This window comes from Ursus maritimus, unplaced genomic scaffold (assembly GCF_017311325.1).
Source record: "Ursus maritimus isolate PB19 unplaced genomic scaffold, ASM1731132v1 scaffold_2, whole genome shotgun sequence".
NCBI classification, from domain to species: domain Eukaryota; kingdom Metazoa; phylum Chordata; class Mammalia; order Carnivora; family Ursidae; genus Ursus; species Ursus maritimus.
In genome coordinates, this window is record NW_024424452.1 from 72,081,803 (window position 1) to 72,102,012 (window position 20,210).

The window sequence follows — 20,210 nt, forward strand, 5'->3', positions numbered from 1 at the left end:
CAGTCAGGACTCCCAACACCCTCACAGGGAAGTGACACAATGGCGTCTTCTCTTGCTCTCCTTAACCAGTTCTCTCTTGCCTCCTGCTTCGGGATGGAAGGCTGTCTCTTCTGTCCTGCTACTCGGAGTGCTGGTTTGCAACAGGAGAAGGGCGCTATGCGGGCACGGGAATCCACACTGCTCCCTTCATCAGGGAAGTCTGGCTACCAAAAAAAAAAGTGCCAACTGAACTATCCCTTTATCAGAGTGATAAAGTTGGTCTACATTCTGTTTTGAGCTCTTTATCTCAGTAATAAACAATTCTCAGCCTATTCCGTCATGAATTCCTGCCTATTCTGTGGTTTGAGGATAAGTGTTATGCCCAGCTTCCTTCCCGTTTGGCTTTTGATGTTCAAAGCCAGCTTTCGGAATTCAAAAAACCTTTCCTCTCTCTCGTACCTTGCCTTTCAAGACTATTGTTTCAGCTGGGACTTTAAAACAACCTCATTCGACAATCCGATTGACTTCTCTGTTCCATTCTGTATCTGCCGTCATCCCAAGAATAGTTTCAAAAAATCATCGTCGAGAGACTGGTGAAGAAAAGCTAATATTGATACCTTTGTGCTGGTTAGCTTTTTGATTGTATTTCCTGTTTCCCTGGGTAGAACACTGCGTAGTTCTTAAGGTAGAGACTTATGCTATAAATGAGAATTAATTCTCTAAGTATTCAGATTAATCAAAGTTTGCTTCGCTCTTTGTGTAGATGGTTTTTTTTTATCAACAGTCATTTTGGATCTGTTCCCTTCTAACAATACACATCATCAGAAAGTCGCCTGATTAATGTGATATTTAGTAAGAATTTGTAATAACCTGAATAAACCCTTCTTATAACTCGAACTGAAAAATGCGTGTTATGATACGGGATTGCACTGTGAGAATAACTTTAAAAGCAACCCAAAAAAGGCTAGAGAAAAAAAAACAATAGAAATAAATATATTTATTGATATTTTTAATTTATATACTACTCTTTAATAGAAAAAAATCATTTTAGTTTTTTGAAAAAGTGCCTGCATTTCCCAATTGACTTACAACTCAGACAACACATTATTCTGGCTCACGTTTTGCCTTATATTGTTCTTTGCATAGTTTATCTTCCCAGCTTCTTTTCCAAGAATCTTTTCCGCAATATTTTAATAATCTTAGGAGGTAATCGAACCCTTCAGTTGCGGTACAATATTACCATCATCAACCCATTTAAGACCCTTCCCTCATCCCTGACCATCATTCCCACCCAGCCCCACGTACCCATTTTTGCCCCAGGTCTAGGAAGATGTGTCCCCCCCAGCCGTGCAAATGCATTCTATCACTTTGCTCACCCAATGCAGGGTTTTGAAGATTTATCCCATCGCCAAACGCTTCTTGTTTCCTATTTCGGACAGTTAACGTGTTGTCACTTGTGATGACTTCTTTCACTTAGCGTAGTGCTTTCAAGGTCATTCACGAAGAAGCATGTGTTTTATTCCTTTTACTGGCCAAACAATATTCCTCTGCATGGATATCCAGTATTTTGGGGATCCCATTTGGCCTCTACAAGTAAAAGCACATCGCTTCCAGGGCCCAAACTACAGTCAACTTGGAAACTGCTGTAATATATACTTTCTGTCAAGTAATTAGAATAAATGATGTCTATTTTTTAAACAATTTGGGCATTTCAGCAAGATGACAGGGGGAGTGGAAGAGACAAAAGGCTTGGGGTAAAATAGGAAATTTCTGTGTTTTTCTGTTCTTTCAGATAAGTGGAATTTTATGCAACCCAGAATTGCTTTCCCACTTTTTCCCTGTGGCCGCACTTCCCAAGCCCCGGAAACCCCGCACACGGCAGCTGCGTGCTGAGTCCCCAGCAAGTGTCGAATAAAGGATGGTGAAGGAATGAGAGCCGGCACCTGGCGCCAGGGCTTGAGGAGACAGCCGTGGGGAGGGCAGCAGGAGAGCTCGTAGTTAAGCTTAATTACGAGTAAATACAATTTCCCTGGGACTGCTGGGGAAGGCAGCAGATAAGAGCAGTGAAAGGGCTCAGAGGGCCTTGGAGGGCAGCTCCTCTACAAATACGGGATTGGCTTTTATTGTTGCTGCCGTTACTAAAACAGATGTTCTCAGAACATTCCTCCAACCGCTGACAGGACTTGGAAAATTGCTGTCCCTTTATTGGTTGCCGAAACCAAATAAAAATCCAATTAAAGTTTAATTCACCTCATAATTTTCTTCGTGGCGGTTCTGCTTGGCCAGCCGTGAGGCAGAGCCAACTTCTTCCTCCTCCGTGGCATACATCACCTTCAGCCTGGAGCCCCCCCCCGAGGTCAGCTGCCCCTTTTCCTTCCTCCAGAGGCCCAGTGTGGGTGGTATTTGCAGCTGGAAGAAGGCCCACAGTTTAGGCCAAGATGAAAGAAGGTTGGAAGCTGCTGGATGATACCAGAGAAGACCTCCCTCCTCTTCACCCTGGGGTCTCCATGGTAACCGGGGGAAAGCGGCTAGGCATTCCAGCTATGTGACCCGGGCCAGGCTCCTGAGAGGTGCTGGGCCACAGACACTGAGGCCTACAACCCCGTCCGCCATGTTGACTCTTACATTCCTTAGATCCGCACACTGCCTGGGATCGTGGGGATTCAATGAAGAGTTCACGTATCTGGTCAGGAAGTGTTTTATTCAACTAATCCACGAATGAGTGAAAGAAGAAATGAAGTCATTTTCTAGCTCTTTCCTTTTTAAATCATGTCCATTCTTTCCTCCTCTTCCTTCGCCCCTTCCTTTTTTTCCTATGATATATGAATAATGTAGGACTTCAGGCACCATTCCAACTCTGGCAGATGATTCCGCACATACTGGGCGTGAACCCCTTGCCACTGACCGTGAGCTCAGAGTTGGGCTTTGCATCAAGCGCTCTCTGAACGCAAACCCGTGATGTCTTCATATAAATCAGACAAGATACGAAGCTGAGGAGGGGATCACGATGCAGACAGGCGCTGAACGGACACCAGCACCAAGCACGGTCTTTGAGGTCAAGAAGCAGCTCAAGAAAAGCTACTGCAGTGACATGAGAACTTCAGAGGTAAAACCCAGCAGGCTCCAAATCCCCCTCAGAAGTGAGGCCTGCTCAGCCCCTCAGCGGGTCATGTACCATTTCTGGGCCTACATGTCCGACTGGACCCCCAAGGACTGAGAGAGACCAGAAGGCTGACACACAGAGGCCTGCAGGCCAGTAGGGGGGGTCACATGGAAAGGGGCCATTTTGTCACCCTAACATGTGAGGAGGGATCAGCAGAGACACAGAGTGCAGCCACCACAGAGGGGATGCTGGCGAGATTCTCCGTGGGACTGACACGGGATGGGATGGGTTTGGTGGAGTGAAGATGAGATCAGGAGGGGCTGGAATAGGAGGCTGGAGAAGAGGAAACAAGTGAAACGGGGTGTTTCTCAGTCGTCCTCCATCACAGAAGGAGCTGAGCAGTTAAGCGTTCTGATTTCCATTCCTGAACCAGGAAATCTGTCATGGCAGATGCTGGTGAGCTTTCCGTTGGGCTGCTGACAGATAGAGAAATGTGTTTTCTGCAGTCGCTTCCTCTCCAGCCCCGGTGCTGCTTCCCAGACTCCTCAGAGCGGCTGGTAGACGTGGTTGACAGTTGACACAAGGCAGCCACTTGTTTGAAGAGCCGAAGATTGCCCTGTGGGCGGCGTGTTGTGGTCACATGGTGGCTACGCGTGGACTGAGTGTCACTCAGTGAGACGGGTTTTTCTCTTTCTATTCTTCTCCCCTGCCTTTTGAAAATTTTAGCATTTCCTGGCCGAGATTGGGCTTACTCCAAGGTATTGCTAGATAAGGCTGAGGTGAAGTGAAGAAGGAAAAATCAGGGAAGGAAAAGGAAGAGAAGTTGTGGGAGAGATTGGAGAAAGGGGAGGAGGAAGAGGGTGAGGAAACTGGAGAAGCAAAGAATTAAAAAAAAAAGGGTAGACAACAATAGTACTGACTTTCTAGCATTGTAGTGAGCGCCTACCTCAGGGCCTTTGCACTTATCGCCTCTGCCAGGAACTCCCTCTCCTCAATGTTGTCACTTTTTCAACTCCCTTCACATGGCACCTCCCAGGGAGGCTTCTTGATCTCCCTATAATCCACTCCTTGTCATCACTCTCTAATCGCTTAACCGGTTCTGTTTTTCCTCATAGCAATTACCATCCCCTGCCATATTATATGTTTTTTGGTTTGTTTTTCTTCCCTCAAAGGATGTAAACGTCACCAGCACAGGAGTTTTTTCTTTTCTTTCTTTTTTTTAATTACTATAAATTTTTATTTCAACTTTAAAAAAGCAAGGAAGGCCTAAACATTTCCAAAACTAACTACGACAAAAATAAGAGCAATATCCTATGAGAAGTAACATTTTTACAGGATTATTTCACTTAACTAATATAAACATCTGAAACACTTTGTGCTGTTTCTTTTTTAATTTGTCAGCAATTAACTCAGCACAGTCAAGGGCATGTGTATATCTTGGAAATTATTGAAGTATACTGTCTGCCATTTTCTTTCTCTTTTCTTTTTAAAACTGAGGTATAATTGGCATATAACATTGTATTAACTACAGGCGCACAACATAGTGCTTTGTTATTTGTATACATTGCAAAATGATCCCCACAATAAGTCTAGTTAATATCCATCACCATATAGAGTTACAACCAATTTCTTCCTGTGATGAAAACTTTTAAGATCTGCTCTATTGGCAACTTTCAAATATGCAATATATTAGCTATAGTCACCACATACATTACATTCCTAGAACTTGTTTATTTTATAACTGGAAATTTGTACCTTTTGACCTGTTCAGCCATTCCTTCCCCCTCTCCCCTGCCCCAACCTCTGGCAACCACCAGTCTGTTCTCCGTATGTGTGAGTTCAGGTTTTCTGTTTGTTTTTAGATTCCACATATAAGTGAGATCATAGGTATTTGTCTTTAAAGAAAGATTTCTTTCACGTATTTTATTTCTGATTTAGTTCACGTAGCATAGTCCTCTCAAGATCCAGCCATGTTGTCACGTATACCAGGATTTCATTCTTTCTGTGGCTGAATGATATCCCATTATATATAAAATAATATAGTATATAATATATAAAAATTAGATATATTGTATGTATATTTATCACAACTTCTTTATCTATTCAACCGCCAATTGATACTTTGGTTGTTTCTGTATCTTGGCTTGTAAATAATGTTGCAATAAATATGGGGTGCAGATATCTTCTCAAGTTAGTGTTCTTGTTTTCTTCAGATAAATACCCAAAAGGGGAAATGCTGGATCATATGGTAGTTCTATTTTTAACCTTTTTTTAAGATTCTATTTATTTATTTGTGAGACAGTGAGCGCACGCACACACACGCGCACAACTGGGGGCAGGGGCAGAAGGAGAAGCAGACTCCCTGCTGAGCAGGGAGCCTGATGCGGGGCTCGAACCTAGGACCTTGGGATCATGACCTGAGCTGAAGGCAGACGCTTAACAGACTGAGCCACCCACGCGCCCTATTTTTTAACTTTTTGAGGAAACTCTGTATGTTTTCCACAGCGGCTGCACCAGTTTGCGTTCGCACCAACCGTGCACGAGGCTTCCCTGTTCTCTACATCCTGGCCCACACTTGCTGTTTCTTGTCTTTTTGATACCAGCCATTCTACCAGATGTGCAGTGCCATCTCACTGTGGTTCTGCTTTGCCTGTCTCTGATGATGAGTGACGTCGAGCACCTTGTCATGCACCCTTCGGGCGAGCTGCGGGTCTTCTTTGGAAAAATGCCCATTCAGATCATCTGCCCATTTTTAAATCAGATTGTTTGGGTTTTTTTTGTTATTGAATTGTATGGGTTCTTTATGTTTTGGGGGTATTAACCCAATAACGGAGATTCGATTTGTAAATATCTTCTCAGTACGTTGCCCTGTAGTTTTGTTGATGGCTTCCCTTACAGTGCAGAAGCTTTTTAGTTTGATGTAGTCCTACTTGTTTATTTTTGCTTCTGTTGCCTTTATTTTTGGTGTCAGATTCAAAAATTGCAAACTGACTGATGTCAAGGAGCTCACTGCCTGTTTTTGTCTAGGAGTTTTATGGCTTTGACTCTTGCATTCAGGTCTTCAATCCATTTTGAGTTAATTTTTGTGTATGTTGTAACATAGTGGTCCAGCTTCATTCGTTTGCATGTGGCTCTCCACTTTTCCCAACATCATTTATTGAAGAGACTGTCCACACAGGGAACTTTTCGATTTCATTTCTTGCTGTATTCCAAGCATCTAGAATAGTGTCTTGCCATAGTTGGTGTTCAGTAAGTATTTGTTCAATGGATAAACGAGAAAGGTCTAGGGACTCCTCAAGAAAACAAAGCAAAGCCTTCCTCCTTCCCCCCCAATCTCACAGTGTCTCTGGGAAGAACAGGAATTTTTTTTTTTAAGATTTTTATTTATTTATTTGACAGAGACAGCCAGCGAGAGAGGGAACACAAGCAGGGGGAGCGGGAGAGGAAGAAGCAGGCTCACAGTGGAAGAGCCTGATGTGGGGCTCGATCCCACAACGCCGGGATCACGCCCTGAGCCGAAGGCAGACGCCCAACCGCTGTGCCACCCAGGCGCCCCCAAGAACAGGAATTTTTTTTTTTTTTTTAATGATTTTTTATTATATTATGTTAGTCACCATACAGTACATCCCCGGTTTCCGATGTAAGGCTCGATGATTCATTAGTTGTGTATAACACCCAGTGCACCATGTAATACGTGCCCTCCTTACTACCCATCACCGGTCTATCCCATTCCCCCACCCCCCTCCCCTCTGAAGTCCTCAGTTTGTTTCTCATAGTCCATAGTCTCTCATGTTTCATTCCCCCTTCTGATTACCCCCCTTTCTTTATCCCTTTCTTCCCCTACTGATCATCCTAGTTCTTATGTTCCATAGATGAGAGAAATCATATGATAGTTGTCTTTCTCTGCTTGACTTATTTCACTTAGCATTATCTCCTCCAGTGCTGTCCATGTTGTAGCAAATGTTGAGAACTCGTTCTTTCTGATAGCTGAGTAATATTCCATTGTATATATGGACCACAACTTCTTAATCCAGTCATCTGTTGAAGGGCATCTCGGCTCCTTCCACGATTTAGCTATTGTGGACATTGCTGCTATGAACATTGGGTTGGGTGTGGTCTGTCTCTTCACTACGTCTGTATCTTTGGGGTAAATACCCAGTAGTGCAATGGCTGGATCATAGGGTAGCTCAATTTTTAACTTTTTAAGGGACCTCCACACTGTTTTCCAGAGTGGCTGTACCAACTTGCATTCCCACCAACAATGTAGGAGGGATCCGAAATTTTGATGTAAAATCTTTACATCCTGGAGAGAAATTGTTTTATTTGCTTATAGTTTGAACCTTACCCTTCTTTTCATATTTTTTTCCTAACAGCACCCCAAACTCCAACAGAAAGAGAGAGAGAGAGATTGAGAGAAAGAGAGAAAATCCATGGAGTTGCAGGTGACATTAAAGGAATCCTTCTTTTCACGGCCATCCTTTGGGACAAACCTTACGTCTACAAGGCAAGGACAATGATGGTCCCTTGCCACCTCCCAGAAGAGGACGGGGAGAACCCAGTGACAAAGGGAAGAGCGTGGTGAGAGCCAGAGCTCACATCACAGAGATCCTAGGGGATGTTATTTTTTCTCTTCTTTCTAAAGTCCCTGTGAAAAGCTCCAGATTTTTGTTTCTGAGTTGTGACCACTGTAAAGATTGTAAAATGAGAGCTAAGGTGACTGCCACATGATTTCACCTGTGGCTGCTGGCGTGAGACACAGCGGTGGGGCTCTGGCGGTTGACATCTGACTCGGGGCCTTGGAGAGGTGTGCAGTTAGAAAGAGGTTTCACTCATTTATGGAACATAAGGAATAGCAGGGAGATCGGTAGGGGAAGGAAGGGAAGAATGAAGGGGAGTGGTAAAGAGAAGGGGGAATGAACCATGAGAGACTATGGACTCTGGGAAACAAACTGAGGGCTTCAGAGGGGAGGGGGGTGGGGGAATGGGATAGACCGGTGATGGGTAGTAAGGAGGGCACGTATTGCATGGTGCACTGGGTGTTATACGCAAGTAATGAATCATGGAACACTACATCAAAAACTAAGGCTATACTGTATGGTGACTAACATAACATAATAAAAAATTATTAAAAAAAAAAAGAAAGAGGGGCTCTCTGATGTGATGTTGCTGCCAGTGGAGTTTGGGGCTTTGTCCATAACTTTTAGCAATTCAGGCAGGAAAGTTGAAGGAACTGATGAAAAAGAACAGCAGGCAGAAGTGGAGGGCGATGCAAGACTGAAGAAAAGGGAGAAAATAAACAGAGGTGACTCGCGCTATCTTTAGTCCATGCTAAGCTCCCCTGCTACCCTGTGTACAGGGGCCAAGGGAAATCTTCAGCGTAGTTTTTGGTCAGTGTAGGCCAAAAATCGACACTTGTAGCAACTCTTCATCATTCGATAAAGTTTTCTACCCAAAGTATCTTAATTGGTATAAAAATCTGTTATGTTATAAAGAATCTGTGCGATTTCTCTCCCCAGGTTCCTAGCATGGAGCTTCTCACATCCTTGGGATTTCCTGAGTGATAGAAGCACCTTTGTTATCCATCAGCCCCAGGGGTCACCATGCTAGCAGTAAGTTAACGAGGTGACTCATTGTGGGCCCCTAGATAGCTTCAGGATGGGAGCGGGTCACCAGGAAGACTGACCATACGATTAGAGGGTCTTTAGTTGGGTCTTTGAGCTGGCTCTGGCTCCGGAGGGAAGGAAGACTGCTGATTGAGTTTAATCATGGGGCCAATGATTTAATCACTTATGCCTCGGACGCCAAAGCTCCGTGGGGCTTCCCGACTGGTGAACACTTTGATGTGCTGGGAGCATGACTGCACTCTCATTCCATGAGAAGAGGGCCCAGGACCCTCCCAGACCTCACCCCACTGTGTCTCTTCGTTTGGCTGTTCCTGATCCGTATGTATTTTTATAATACAACTGTACTCGTAATATAGCTCTTTCCTGAGTTCTGTCAATTGTAGCAAATTATCAAACCTACAGGGGTCGCGAGAACCCCTACATTTATAGACAATCAGCCAGAAGGGCAGGTGGCCTGGGGACCCCCTGACCTTGTGGCTGGTATATGAAGTGGGGGCGGTCTTGTGGGGACTATGCTAGCTCTGGGAAGTTAGCACCAAAATTGAATTGTAACAGGCCGCTGGGTGTGAGAATACCCTACTTACTCAACTTAGCATAAATGTCAACTCCTTGGGTGAGACCTTCCTTGACTACCCAACATCAGGTGGTCCGTCTCTGTCCTCTCATAGCCATCTGTTGATACCTCTCTATAGCACCTGCCCTATTTTGGCAGAAACAGAACTTTTCTGTTAAGAAGTCTGCCTCGCCTCCCATCTAGGCTCCTGGGGGACAGGGCTGTGTCCCACTCCCCTCTGTCCCTGCACCTAGAGTCACCCCTGGCACACAGTAGGTCCTCAGCAAGTGTTAGAAGAGCAAATGGGTTGTTCTATTCAAAAAATACATTTTTTAGTGAAAATAAATTTTTGAGAGCCATCAGCCCAGAATAGAGAACTAATGACAGAAGAGTGGATTTCCTGTAACTTCATTTTTTAAAAATGGATCTCTCCATCTATAATCTATCTACCATCTATCTGTGTGTAAATAACAAGGTTACACATACCAAGGAAATGTTTGATTTCTGACCATAAGCCCCACAGCAAAAACATATCCCTCCTCAGAAAGGGGTTGTGGATGGTGGGGCACCCATGGGTGCATGAGATAAAATGCAAAGTGGAGGTTCAAACGTGTTTGTTTAATGACGCAGAAGCTTCTCAGGGGCGGGTGATGTCTGTTTCAAATACGGCAATGTCTATTTAGACGCTAGACGTAGGTAAGACAGTACAGTGAACGGTCCTAGGAAAATCACCTGTGCCCCGTCCCCAGAGCAGAGCATCATAGCTACTCAGACAAACCTTCTTGTACATTTTTCATCTCCGGGGCTGCGATTCAGCGCAGTTGTGCAGTTTCCCAGCCAGCCCCAGCTTGCAAGAATCCCTTTGCACATTCCATCCCATCTTAGCCCAGGGCCTGGCCCCATTCTCAGGGGGGCCTCCCACCAGCCTCTCCTGAATTCCCCCTCCTCACCCTCCCCTCCGCCTTCCCTCCTTGGAGCTGCAGGAGCAGCAGCTAATTTTCTGTGCGACAAGAGGGGTTATATTCTGAAAGCCTTCTGAGCTTCAGCTTGGGCTAGGATGGCTGGTCTCTAGAAAGGGACAAGGGTCCAGAGAGGGTCCAGATTGGAAATTACGGTGCAGACATTTTTGCACACTGGGCTCCGGCTCCCTGAAAGAGGGAGGAGGAGGGAGCAGGGGGCTGGCCCCGCAGGAAGGCCGGGTTTGGAGATGTAACTAATGCAATTACCCTTTTGGAATTTAGCTCCAGAGATGGAAGAAATAGACCAGAGGTGACAAGCTTAAACATTCGTGTTTTTGTCTGTCTCCAATCCTCTGCCGGTTAAGGAGTGAGGAGGGAAGGAGCGGTGGAAAGAGACTAGACAGAAAGCAAGTGTGTGATGGGGCAAGGGGTGTGGCTCAGTGGGTCTACACTGGCCCTGGGGGTGGGGGTGCTCATTGTGATCTCCCCAGAGGTCTGACTGCTGTGAAAATGCAGGGCTTTGGGGCAAGGGCTGGGTGGCAGGGAAAGCAGGAAGCCAGCCTGCTTCTCTCCTCAGAGACTCGACAGTCATGACACAGGAGCGTACAATCTCTGTCCTCACCTGAGACACCTGAGTCCCCCCTTTGGGAAGGCCTAGGACCTGGGAGAAGAAACCACAGGAACTGGGTTCATTGCATCCGTGGGTGAATGGCTTCCTGCTAGTCTCTCTGCCCCTTAGAGCAATGTTGTCTGGCCTTTTTTTTAAGGTTCCAGAACACTGGGAGCCGTTAGAGGCTTTCCCCCTATTTGGTATCTCTCAGGAAAGCCACACACACACCACACTCTGGGCCACTCTCTCAGGAGATGATGGAAGCCATGAATTCTGAGCTGGGAAAACTCATACAACCTTGTAAATGAATTTGAACTCTTCTCTCTGCTTCCTCTAGCTGGTTCCTTTCTTAAGAGGATATGATTAGCAGTGAAGTCAATAAAATCTGGATTTTTGCAAACTCCTCCATGAGCTGTGACGCGCCAGTGTCGAATGGCTATTGCCACTCATCGAGAATGCCCACTCGCAGTTTGGAAAGCACCTTCCCTCCGTTTTCCCACCTCCACAGCGCAGGAAGGATGGCTTTGGGCGGCCGGCTAGCAGTCTAAAGCAGTTTAAAGGCAGAACCTCTGAGCACACTCCACCTGTTTTCTCTCTCTCTCTCTCTCTCTCTAAGATTTTATTTATTTGACAGAGAGAGAGACACAGCGAGAGAGGGAACACAAGCAGGGGGAGTGGGAGAGGGAGAAGCAGGCTTCCCGCTGAGCAGGGAGCCTGATGCGGGCTCGATCCCAGGACCCTGGGATCATGACCTGGGCCAAAGGCAGACGCTTAACAACTGAGCCACCCAGGCGCCCCCCACCTGTTCTCTTCTGATCCCATGAGCAGCCGTGTGCAGGACCATGGGCTGGCTGACCACGAGGCCCTCAGTGCTTCTCGATCTGTGTGTTCGCACAGACTGGGGCAGGACCGTAGCAGCTCTAACTCTCTTCCCTCGCTTACTAGCCCCAAAATACATCAGCTCTCTTTCCTACCCCCAGTAATCCTCCATGAATCTATAGCTGCGGGAAACAGTTTGGATTTCACTTGAATATGGACAATCTGTTGCTGTTATCAGCCAGGACAGGCTGGATTACACCGTGATCATAAACAACTCTCAAATCTCAAGGCTGACAACTGCCAAGATTTATTTCTTGCTCAAGCCTCACACGCATCTCGGATCAGCTGTGTTGAGCCCTACGCTGCTGTTTTTGACTCTAGGACCTGAACTGATGAAGCAACCTTCTGTGGAACGTAGCTGGCGCCATGATAGAAAGAGAAGAGAACATGGCAAATGCAAGCTTGGAATGTTTCTAGACTGCGCGAAACAACCCTCATTACTCATACTTGTATTAACTACCTATCGCTGCATAGCAAATCACTCCAAGAGACAGGGGCTTAAAGCGATAACCATTTATTAGCTCAGTTTCTGTGGGTCAGGAGATTGGGCTGTGTGGTGGTTCTCGCGATGTCTCTCGCGAGAGTCCAGCTGAGGCTGCTTCGTGCCAAGGCTTGTCTAGAGCTGGAAGACTGTCTTCCGAGGTGGCTCACTCCCGAGGCTGTGGGCTGGGGCCTGAGTCTTCTCCACACGCATCTCTTCCTGGGGCTGCTTTCGTGTCCTCGCAGTACCGCGGACGACCTTTTCTGGACCAAGTGATCCGAGAGAGGAAAGCAGAAGCTGCCATGCCTGCTAATAGCCTCGTCTTTGAAATCATGCATTTTGCCATATTCTGTTGATCAGAAGGGCCAGGCCCGACTCAGTGTAGAAGGGGATTCCACAAGGCCATGGACACCAGAAGGTGAGGATCAGTAGGGGCCCTAGGGCTACCTCGCCCACATTTCTTTTGCCAAAGGTTGTCTTGAGGCCAAGCCTGATGTCAGTGACATGGCAATGCATAGCCCCCTTATGGAGGGAGCTGGAATATTCAGCAAGCTGAAGTACCATCTACCATAGAGGCTTACAGACTAAGTCTCTCTTTCTCTCTGACACGTCACTAACCCAGGGAGTGATCTCTTTCCTGCTATTGCTCCTCGAAGTTCTTGCCTCTTCCAACAGCACAGCCTAATCCCCCTCAATTTTCTTCATCGGGCTTAGGGACCACTTGCAGGAGAGCCATGGAAATATAAAACCGAAAGTCCTCAGTGGGAGGAAGAAGGCTAGAGATCACTGGTGTGATGACTTTTAAGTCTCTTCCTGCAAACCAAGGCCTTGGGAAGGTGTGCTCATGTCAGCTAGGTCTGCACAGAACTGTGGGAAATTATAGCAAAGCCTTGAGGTAGAGTCTAGGGAGCTAGACATAGGCTCACGTCAGCCTCGGTGTGCTGGCCAAAATCAATGAGGCAGGGCTCTCAGGGTCCAGGGGAAGAAAAAGCAAATCAAACGCAAGAAGAACAGAGCAGTGAAACCAGGAGGATATAGGCCTTGAAGACCGTGGTAAGTGCAATGCTTATGCATCATGTCAGGAAGTCAGGAGTCGGGGTGAGGTCAAGGACCAGAGTCACAGCACCAAAGAGACCTCAGTTCTGAGATAACTTCCTGACTCATACCTAAACAATATTGCCCTTGACCTTATCTTCTAGACATGTCCTATTGACATTCAGTACAGCCCTATTTAACAAAACCAAGGTTGTGATTCCTGCAGTTATTATAATATTGAGTTCTGTAATTTGTATTACAATACAAAGCTCTGTCTTTCGTGGGTGTTCCATAAATGCTTATTGGCTCCTAACCGATTGCCACCAAGTTTCAAAACAAAATATATTGGAAAATATAGTAGTTCAACATTATCGGGGACCTAGGTCCTGAATGTTGAGTTTCCCTCAGCAACCAAAAATTAATGATATCCCCAATGAAAGGGAACTTGGGGAAGCAAATTAGAGTTGGCTGTAAAATCTCTACACTCCTCTTGAGTGACCGGATTTATTTCCTCCTCCCTCTGAGTCGGGGAAGGCCTGGCTGACTTTGGTCTGCAGAGCATGGTGGAAGCAATACTTTACTAGGTTGGGCCTGGCCGCTAAGAGGACTGTCGCTTCTGCCTGGTCTTTTGGGACCCTAAGCTGCTGTGTCTGAGTACCCTACTGGAGAGACTCTGTGGAAAGGCCCTGCAAGGACATGGAGAGGAGGAGCCCCAACAGAGCCCACCCTTCCAGCTGTCCCCACCAAGCGGCCAGTGTAGTGACAGAGCTGTCTTGCATCCTACAGAAAAGCCCAAATGCCTCCTGAATCCTACCAAGTGATCTTCTTCAACCACACAGCACCCAAACACCCCCCTTCACCCCACCCGCTTTGACCGTGTCCACAGACTCCAGGGGAGCATATGAGAAACCACACGCCTATTTACGTATTGGAAATCACATTCACATCTCAAGCTCTTACCTTCGACAAAGTAAATCCCATTGCAAAGAAGCTGCATGGAATGTCCAACTGCTTACCACTGGGCAACCAAGGAAGTTAGAGGAGCCAGTTGCAGGCCAGTAGAGTGTAATTCCCACATGGGATTTAACCAAGCGGCTCCGGGATCTCCTGCTCTCGACCTGCTCTCCAATTCAAGAAAGGATAAAGGGGCAAGATGCAAAACTTTTCAGTTACAACATAAGATAAGATAACTTGGAAGCCAGCCTCTCCTTGAGCTCCTTTTTAAACCACTAAGCACCTGGCAGCCCACTCTGGCTCAGGTGTGGTCCACACCCGACGGTGGTCTCAGGGTGGTACCCCCAAAGTCTGCTTCCCAGGCCAGTGTTGGACTGGGTGCCTCAGACTCACCAATGGGACTAATTGCAGCTCCCAGCTAAGGAGCATAGCTGCAAATTTTTACCCAGACGTCTTTCCTTTGCCTTTACATTTCCCTGACTCTCCTTTGGAAAAGCAGATTTGAAGCTTGTCTTCCCTTTTCCTCGGTTAGCTCCCTCTCAAACCAACTCTTTCCTTGCTGCAGACTGGATGCCTCAGTGATTGTCTTTGCCGTGCATCAGGCATACAAACTTGGGTTTGGTTACAAAAGGATGTGTATTCTTCCAGAAGCTTCCAAGTGGTGTTGATGCACAGACAGGTTTGGCAACCGCTAGATAAATATCAGTTAAATGCAATAGCCCAGGATGTGCCTGACATATACCAAACCAACAGGCACACAGAAGAGTCAATATTAGTTACACTAATGCTTAGGAAGAATACTGCCCTTTGGGAAAAAGATAACAGACACCTGCAACTTTATCAGTGACTGTGTGGATTTAACAGAAGCTTCGGCAAAAAGGTGGTTTATTATAAAGAAACAGGACCTTACAGAAGCCCAGGTTGAGAAGCAATGGGCTGGAATAAAAACTAGAAGACTGTCAGGAACCAGTGTGTCTTTCGACCATGTTTAAAAGAACAAAAAACAAAAAACAAAACCCAAAAAACCTGTTTTTGCCATTGTTAGCCTTCCTTCTCTGCAGTCCGGCTCTCTCTGCCCCGGATGCAGCCGTGGCCCCTGCCTCACCACACTTCCCTGTCCTGCTTCCCACACGCTGCCCAGAGCAAGCACACGGTGCAGACTGGTGCTTGCTAGCAGATATGGCCAGCCACCGGTTTGCCATGGACAACACAACTTTTTAATGTAAGATAATTTCAATATTGTTAAACTGTGAGATTTCATATAAAAACCTGAATTGAGGAGTTCTGTAACCAGAAAACCTGGCAAACTGGGCTCACATGTGGCAGGATCGTCCTGGAGCTAAGTAACAGCCAACTGTTTGCACGGAACACAAGCCCTCCAACCTCCCGGCCCTCGCTCGGTCCCTCGCCTGTCCGCGTCAGTCCACGCTGCTGTCGCAAGACTGCAAAAGATTGGTGACTTCCACGCTGCACACTTATTTCTCACCATTCTGGAGAAGTTCTGGAAAGTCTGCCAGCCTGGTTGAGTTCTGCTGAGAGCCTTCTTCCTGGTTTCTTCACATGGTGAGGGGAGGAAGTGAAGGGAAGCAGGTTCTCGCCTGTTCCTTCTTACGAGGGCACTAATCCAGTCACGAGGACTCCACCCTCAGGACCGAATTACTTCCCAAAGGTCTCATCTCCAGATACGGTCACACTGCAAATTGGAGTTTCAACATAAGAACTTGAGGGGGACACAAACATTCAATTCAGAACAGGGTCCCTGACCCCAAGATCGCAGGTCAGGTGGAATTGTGCTTAGAAGCTGTGTGGTTGGTTTCCTTAGACCTGGCTGGCATCATTCATTGTCACCTGTTTGACCCTTACAGGCATTGGAATTTGCAATCCCCGTGACTTTTCTAAGTGCATATTCTAAACTCCCAGAAAAAGAGTTAGTCTGACCCAGCCGTGACCGTGTACGTGCCCCTGGTCCAAACAGCTTAGCCACAGGAGTCACGTGACTCAGGCCCCACTCAGCAAGACCTGCAGGAGCAGTGGTTCTGAGAAAAAGTTGAGAGCAAGTTCTGCAAGAAGGCAGGATGGAGCTGGAGGAAAAATGATTAATGATTTTTTTTTTAAATTTTTTCTTCTGGGGGGAAGAAGGGAAGGACAGAGGAGAGGGAGAGAGAACATTGTAAGTAGGCTCCCTGCTCAGCGTGGAGCCTGATGCGGGGCTCGATCTCACGACCCTGAGATCATACCTGAGCCAAAATCAAGAGTTAGATGCTTCATCGACTGAGCCACCCACGCGCCCCATTAATGGTCCTTGTATACAGGATTCGTGCACTTATCTTCCATATTTTATCTCACTTCCCTTATGATCAGAGCACAGGCATTTGCAAAGGGGTCAACAGAGTTTATGGGTGCAAGTGAGTCAGAGGACAGTGCAGAGCTCTGGGTGAAGTTTTGTTTTGTATTGTTTTAATAAATGCTGTAGAAGAAGTTCCAAAGGACAGGCATTTTTTCCGCTTGGTTTTCTGATTAATTTCACACACCTAGGGGCACCTGGGTGGCTAAGTGGTTAAGCGTCTGTCTTCTGCTCAGGTCATGATTCTGGGGTCCTGGGATCGAACCCTGGATGGAGCCCCGGGTCGGGTCGGGCTCCCTGCTCAACAGGATGTCTGCTTCTCCCTCTCTGGGAGGGAGGGAGCTTCGAGAGCTTGTGCTCTCTGTCGCTATCTCTGTTACTATTTCTGTCTCTGTCTCTCTCAAATAAATAAATAAACAAAATCTTAAAAAAAGTAATAATTTCACACACCTAGAATAGTGCCTGATCCATACACATGCCCTATACACACCGTGAATGAGGAAATCAGTGAGCTGAGCCCCTGTCAGACACCGAGCCCTGGTTCTCAGCTGGGAGTGCCCCTGGAATTATCTGGAAAGCTTTTAACAGTCCAGAGCACTCCCTGGCCACATCTTAGACCCAGTGAAATAAACTTTCCAGAGATAGGGCTGAAGAGTCTGCATTTTTTTTAAAAAAAACATCCCAGGGGGTACTGATGAGCACCAGTTACTTTAAAAAAAAACAAAACACAACAGAAAAACTCTGAGATCTTTTCCAAGGTCTCAGATTCTTTTCTCCAATTCCATAAAATAACCAAAGAAGCGGAGGAAGGGAGATAAGTAGAAGGAATAAAGAGAAACAGAAAAATCGAAAACAAATGAGATAGACAAAGCAAATTTTCAAGGTTTTCAAGCAACATTTCTGCCTCACGGTGTTTACTTCCCACAAGCTAAATTAGCACAGACCGGATCTTAAATCTCTCTGAAAATACACCGTATGTTAACTAACTAGAATTTAAATTAAAACTTTAAACATACATGAATAAATAACTCTCTCCGAAAACAATTTCTCCTATTTTCATTGTGAAAAATCAAGCAGCCACTTTCTAATTTGTCAAGTGGTTTCCAATGACGCGGCGGAATCCACCGCGAGGCACAGGCTGCTCCCGGCACCGCGTGGCCGCCCAAAGGTCACTGGCATTTTCCCACCGGTGCGGCCGGGGACCGTCAGGTTTCACCTTCATTGCTACAAATAGGCGAGGGCGGTCAGCCCTGGATGTCGGGAGGGCTTGGCCTCCCCTGTGGGGAACTCTCCCCCGCACCCCACAAAGTTGGTGAGCCCGAGCTCTGCACGAAGCTCGTGGGACACTGAGCACGCGAGTCTGGGTCGCAGGGTCCCAGAGTCAAACCCAAAAGTTCTGATCATGAGCCTGACAGCAGCAGCAAGCTGGGCAGATGGCAGCGCAAACAGGACCCTCGGAAGGATCAAAGCCAGGGACCCAGGAGCTCAGTGAATGAACTTACCACCTTCTTCTTTCTCGTATTGTATGTGTGAGCTGGCTGGAAGCTTATGCCCAGCATTTGTCTTAAAAAAGCATCTGCATTTACGTATGTATGTGTTTGCTTCCTCATGCATACAGAATCTCTGGAAAGACACGCAAGAAATGGGAGATAATCGTTTCTTCCGCGGAAGGAAACTGGGTAGCTGCGAGGTTTACTTTCTTCTCTAGCCTAGTGTGAGTCTTGCATGTTCTATCAAACAATTATTTTATCTATTCAACAAATTGTGTGACAGTTAAACGTTGTACCCAGGGGGGGAATGTACCCGATGCTGACTGGAGCTCAGAGTCGGTGCCAAGCACTGAGAACCCTACATTCTGACCCTGGGGGACAGACTACTTCCTCAGGAGACTGGCCCTACCACCCCCAAAGCAGCATCCCTGTCCCCCAGGTTTGATAGGAGAGAGAGAGAGAGAGAGAGAGAGAGAGTCCCTGGGAGCACAGGCCAGTGGTCATCCTTCCCTTTTTTTTTTTTTTAAGATTTTATTTATTTATTTGACAGAGATAGAGACAGCCAGCGAGAGAAGGAACACAAGCAGGGGAGTGGGAGAGGAAGAAGCAGGCTCCCAGCAGGGGAGCCTGATGTGGGGCTCGATCCCAGAACGCCGGGATCACGCCCTGAGCTGAAGGCAGACGCTTAACAACTGCGCCACCCAGGCGCCCTCATCCTTCCCTTTGATGGGTGTAAGCTGGCTGGTTCACCAGGCCCCTGGGCAGGTTCCACAGTCCCGCGGGAGTCTCTGTCCCGCCCAAGGTGCCACATCACCCAGTCTGTGGCAACCTGTCCCCTAGAAGGCAGAGACTAGGCCCCATTCATCATTTGATCCACAGCCCCAACACACTAGTGCTGGGTACAACGTTTGTTGAATGAATGGACAAGCGCATGAATGAATGAATGAATCAATGAATCAATGAATCAATGACATCTTGCTCTGTACCATCCAAAGTTCCCAGAGAAGAGACATTTTACTCGAAGCTGACAAGTCTCTGGACAGTATCCGGTGTTTCCGACAGGGCTTCACAGTCGATACAGCACCTTTGTGAAAATTAGGAAAATGCACTCCTCTGGGCAGAGGCAGCTGCACAGGCCACAGCCTGGTACAGAGGGAGCCACCGGGAGAAGGAAAAGGCTTCTTCCTCTAGGAAGACAGCCTAGATTGCTGAGCTCAGGTTGGATTTTAAACCTTATTCACCCCTGGGCTGAGCACCTCTGTGCAGGGCCCAAACCACAGAAGCTGTATGGGTCTGGAATCCCTTCCCTCTCCCCACCCACCCCTGCTTCTCTATTATTCCACCTTGCTCCCCCATTCTCCTTCTGCAGCCTGGCCACTAGCTTCCCCACAGCTCTTCCCCATGTCCCCCGCTCCTCTTCCTCACCTCTCCGTCTCTCCTCAACACTTACTCATCCGTATTTCCCAGCTGCGCACCTTCTGTGTTTTTCAACACACGCTACTTGCTGGACGCATTTTCTCATTCCGTCGTGTGGTGCTGAATTGAGGAAGCTTGTTTCCCCTGTTAGATAGAAAACAAACCAAGGTTCGGGCAGTTTGTGTAGCTGGACGGAGGTCACATGAGTCTTAAGAAACAAAGTCAGCAGTTTAACCCAAGTTTACATGATTTCAAAGATGAAGTTCCGGCTTCTGCTCTGGCTAAGATGGAGTATCCAGGCACTGGGTTTCATCCTCCTGCCGGAAATAACAACAACAAGGCACAAAATACATGAAACAACAGTTTTGAGTCACTGAGTATCAGGTGATGAAGGGCAGTGAGCCTGGAGAAATGGGAAATACACTTAATGAGCCCTACAATTACCATCGCCTCCTGCTTTGAGACAGGTGCCTGTTGTCACACAGGAGGGGAAACTGAGGCTGTGCCCTGTGATCTCACTGAGTTGAGAAGACAGAGCTGAGAGTCCGGGGACACCAAAGCAGCCAGACTGGAGGACAGAATATGAGGGAGGACAGAGAACCCTGGAGATTGCAGAGCGGGGACCCTGGTCAGGACACTGGCTGTGGGGAAGGAACCACCCAAAAGGCCTGGAGGGAACCATGCCTGGTGCCAACACAGGGTCAGGAATTGCGCCCGAATTGTGTTCTTTTCAGCCATACTAACAAAAACTTATAATTCATGGGGCATTGGGTAGTGTACTCA

The 20,210-nt window shown here is 47.0% G+C and overlaps 1 long non-coding RNA gene across 1 annotated transcript; it reads right to left on the bottom strand.

Annotated features, from left to right (window-relative positions):
• Window positions 1–12,211: 12,211 nt before the first annotated feature.
• Window positions 12,212–19,621, bottom strand: LOC103667425. Its single transcript, XR_569759.1, has 4 exons — window positions 19,437–19,621; window positions 15,664–15,870; window positions 14,184–14,341; window positions 12,212–12,451 (listed from the first exon to the last, which is right to left on the bottom strand). It is a non-coding gene; the product is annotated as an uncharacterized LOC103667425 (long non-coding RNA).
• Between the last annotated feature and the right edge of the window lie 589 nt (window positions 19,622–20,210).